This window comes from Phacochoerus africanus, chromosome 13 (assembly GCF_016906955.1).
Source record: "Phacochoerus africanus isolate WHEZ1 chromosome 13, ROS_Pafr_v1, whole genome shotgun sequence".
Lineage (NCBI taxonomy): Eukaryota > Metazoa > Chordata > Mammalia > Artiodactyla > Suidae > Phacochoerus > Phacochoerus africanus.
In genome coordinates this window covers 15,799,112-15,803,990 of record NC_062556.1, presented here as the reverse complement: position 1 = coordinate 15,803,990, position 4,879 = coordinate 15,799,112, and positions in this window count along the sequence as shown.

Sequence of the window (4,879 nt, the reverse complement as noted above, 5' to 3'; positions counted from 1 at the left end):
GGTTTCAGGCGAAGCGAGCTTCCCGGGTCGGGCGGGAGGCGCTCTTCTCGGAGTAGCCGGGCCTGCGAAGGGCGCGTTTTCAAACTGCTCTTCCTCGTCGCTCAGAAACGATGCCAGCAATACTGAGGGAGGGCCTTCACCCCGGAACGTGAGTTCTGACTCCAGTTTAAGCCAACAGCCCGTGTAGATAAGCTTCTACACAGGCAGTGCCCTCAGCTTGCCAGCCGTGTGAACCCGGGCGAGTGTGGAGGGCCGAATAGTGGTGCCCGAGAGAGAGACGGCCACAGCTGTGCTTACAGATGACATGTGCAGATAACGAGGGGCTGGGCACTGCTTTAAGGGAGGTTAACATTAAAGTGCATAGAATAGGACTAAGGTCTTAGTTATTAACTCATGTAATCTTCAAAACAACCCTAAAGGAAGGCACAGTTGGTCTCTCTGAGAACAGAGAGGTCAAGTTATGTGCCTCAGGTCCCACAGCTAGTTAGTGGTAGACTTAGAATTAGGGAGTTCGGCTCCAGAGTCTGACCCTTGGCCACTACACTGCCATAATGTCAGAGATGCTGCGGTGGTAAACAGTCTCAAAAAAGAGCTGACCGAGTTAGAAGTCAGAAGAGAGCCCACTGGATTTAGAAGGTCATGAGTTATCTTGAAGAAAGTGGTCTCAGGGATGTGATGAGGAAGCAACTAGATGGCAGTAGTTGAGGTGGGATGGTCAGAAGAAGCAAGAAGTGTAGGTACTTTAAGATGTTTAGGGGGAGTTCCCCTCGTGGCCAGCCGAAACGAATCCGACTAGGAACCATGAGGTTGCGGGTTCGATCCTTGGCCTCGCTCAGTGGGTCAAGGATCCGGTGTTGCCATGAGCTGTGGTGTAGATCCCAGACACAGCTGGGATCTGGCGTTGCTGTGGCTCTTTTGTAGGCCAGCGGCTACAGCTCCAATTCGACCCCTAGCCTGGGAACCTCCATGTGCTGCGGGAGTGGCCCTAGAAAAGGCAAAAAGACAAAAGAAAGAAAAAGAAAAAAAACCTGGGATTATGTAGGTAACAAAAGCACACAAGGATGAGGGAATTAAGGGTGCTGATGTAAGGATGGTTGAAGTGACGCACCTTGGTGTCTAAACTGAACATATCTCTGTGAAGGAAGTGAAGTCTAGAATGGTACCATCCAATAATACATGGACACTAGACTCGTGTGGCTGGCTACTGAGCATTTGAAAAGTGGCTATGCAGGAGTTGCCTGGTTGCTCAGTAGGTTAAGGATCCAGTGTTGTCACTGTTGTGGTTCTGGTCACTGCTGTGGCACAAATTCCATCCCTGGCCCAGGAACTTCCACATGCCATGGGTGTGGCCAAAAAGAAAAAGAAAGAAAAAAGAATGAAAGAAAAGCGGCTGTGCAAATGGAAATGTGCTGTAGGTGTAAAGTACTGGCAAGATTTCCAAGTGCCATAGCTCTTAATAAAATCGGGTGGTGATGGCTGGCCACAGAGTCCTCCTCACTGGTTGTGAACAAAGCAAGGATTCCTGCCAGCCCAGTCCTACTCAGCATTCTACTGGAGAATTTAACCAGCTCAATCAGACAAGAGAAAGAAATAAAAGCATAAATATTAGAACGAAAGAAATGTCATTATTCACAAATGATAAGATTATATATGTGAAAAATAATACAAACTTTAGAATTAATAAATGAACTGGGCAAGATTACCAGATGAAAGATTAATGCTCAAAATGTAATTGCATTTATTTATGCCAATTAAAAAGGTAAATTGCAAATAAATAAAATACCCCATTAATAATTTTGTGTATTAATGCCAAGCTGATATTTTGAATACATTAGGTAGATAAAACATTATGAAATTTAATTGTATGTTTAACTTTTAAAAATATAGTAGGTTGGGAGGTCCCATCATGGCTCAGTTCCCATCATTCCCAACTAGCATCCATGAGGACATGGGTTGGTCCTTGATTTGGGATCTCAGTTACCAGACCAGGGATTGAACCCTAGGCCACAGCGGTGAAACTGCTGAGTCCTAACCACTAGACCACCAGGAAATCCCCTAGATTATTTTAAACTACATGTGTAGGAGTTTCCGTCATGGCTCTGTGGTTAACGAATCCGACTAGGAACCATGAGGTTGCAGGTTCGATCCCTGGCCTCGCTCAGTGGGTTAAGGATCCGGCGTTGCCCTGAGCTGTGGTGTAGGTCGAAAATGAGGCACGGATCCCACGTTGCTGTGGCTCTGGCGTAGGCTGGCGGCTACAGCTCCGATTAAACTCCTAGCCTGGGAACCTCCATATGCCGCAGGTGCGGCCGTAGAAAAGACAAAAGAAAATAAAAATAAAAAAATAAACTACATGTGTAACTTGCAATATATTTCTATTTCTAGTGCTGGTTTGATAGTCACGATGAACTGGGAGTCTGAATCAAGCCGAAGACGGAGGATGGATGGAGCAAAGGAGGCCGCCGCAGGAGAGGCGTTGTGAAGGGAACCGGACCGTCGTCTCAAGATTGCAGAGGTGGTGCAGATCTTGGCAACGCCGAAGTCCATGCTGCAGCTGAAGAATCAGTTGCAGAAGTGGAAGGTACGGTTCAGTGGAATGAGAGGCGAGGTCAGCAGATGGCATTAACAAGGAAGAGGTATTTTCTTGTGGTGCAGCCAGTTAAAGATCCGGCATTGTCACTGCAGTGGTTTGGGTTGCTGCTGTGGGGAGGGTTCCATCCCTGGCTCAGGAACTTCCACATGCCTTGGGTGTGGCCAAACACACACAAAACAAAGAAAGAAAGAGGAGACGAGATGGTAATCTAGGGTTTTTCGCCCTCAGCACTGTTGACAGTTTGGCTGGATAATTCTGTTATGGGGTGGGGATGAGGGTGTTTGCCTTGTGCTTTGTAGGTTGTTAGTAGTTATCTCTGGCCTCTACCTGCCAGACGTCAGCAGTACCCTCTGCCCTCAGCTGTGACACCTTAATCTGCTGACAATGTCTCCTGACATTGAAGATGTCCCAAGGTGGGCATGCGAGTGGGGGCAGTTGGTGCAGAATTGCCCCTGATTGAGAACCACCAATCCAGTTGGATGTTCTGAGCCTCAAAAGAAGGTGGAAAATGGTCTTTTTTTCTTCCAGTTTTATTGAGACATAATTGACATACATCACTGTAAATTTAAGGTGTACAGCGTAATGATTTGACTTGCATCATGAAGTGATGACCACAGTAAGTTTAGTGAACGTCCATCATCTCATAGACACAAAATAAAAACATTTTTTTCCTTGTGATAAGAACGCCTACAATTTACTCCTAACAACTTTCATATACACATAGAGCAGTGTTAATTATATTTATCGTGTTGTAACGTGAAATCTCTAGTACGTATTTATAACTGGAAGGTTGTACCTTTGACTGCCTTCATCCGGTTCACCCTCCTCCTACCTCCTGCCTCTGGTAACCATGAATCTGATTTCTTTTTCTAGAGGTCGGTTGGTTGGTTTGTTGAAGTACAGTTGATCTATAACACTGTCTTGGTTCCTGGTGTGCGAATACTAATTCGTTATTTCTGCATTTCTAAATGGTCACCATGAGTCTAGGAAAAGCAATGGTCTTTTAAGTGATAACAACATGGTAGGCAATTGCAGACAGCACCCCTAGCTTTGCAGCCTACAGTACAATGAGTGGGTGGGAGCCGATTGGAGAGGCCAGTGTCTGTCCTAGAAAGCCACGGAGATACAGCACATATTTTCAAAATATTAAACTGCTATGATGCCCAGATGACCTTTGAACCTCACAGTTAATTTTCCTGAGTTCCTAATGATATAATAGTTTCAAATTCCAGGCCTCACTCATAGAGAAAAAGAGATTATCTCAATTTTATAAGCTCCACCTTGTGCATGAAGTGAGTTAGCTCACGGCCTAGTTTCACCAGAAGCCTCCAGATCTTCACCAGAAGATTTAAGGGCAGTTTCCAGCAGGCATTGAACGTCTCTGCTTCTGAAACCCTGACAAAAAGGGAGAGAGACGTCAGACTTGAGGATCTGCTCCACTTGGCATCAGCTGGGGCAGTTTGAAAGCTGGGAGCTGCGGGTACCTGAGAGCGCAGCGCGCTCATTCACATCTGGCACTTGGGCCGGAAAGCCTTAGCAGCTGGCAGGCTGGAACAGCTGGGGCTCCTCGGGCACCTGGCTAATTCTGTGGAGCTGAAAAACCCATTGCACTCCCCACAGTGGTTGGAGCTACATATTCTTTTCTTCTGTTTTTGGTGGGTATCCTTATGTTTTTAACGAAAAGGGTGTATATATTGTTTTGAGGTATGTTTTAATAAAATACTCCCATTTTAAGTGTGCACGTCAGTGAGTTTTGGCAAAAGAATAACTATGTTAACTAAGATGTAGAACATTTTCATTTTTCCAGAAACTTCCCTCTTGTCCTTCTGGTGCTGGTCTCCTCCCTCAGTCCCCAGCCCCAGCTAACCACTGACCTGTTTTGTCAATATGCCATTTTATTTTTTTCTACAATTTCACATAAATGGAATCACATAGTACATAGTTTTTTGTCTCACTTCTTAGTGTTTTGGAGGTTCATCTATATTGCTGTGTTTATCAGTAGTTTGTTCCTTTTTCTTAATGTCTGGTTTCCTTTGCTCAATTTCCGTTGAGTGGATATAGTGTACAAGGTTTTAAATTCACTAGTTGATGGACTCTGGGGCTGTTTCCAGGTTGGGGCTAATATGAGTAAGACTATTATGGACAGTCCTGGATACAGTCTTTGCCAGGGTGTTTTCATTTCTCCTAGATATTTAGGGATGGAATTGCTGGGTCTTGTACTTAACATTTTATATTTTAAATAATTAAACCCTTACTAGATGGTGAGCATAAACATGAATTTCTCTA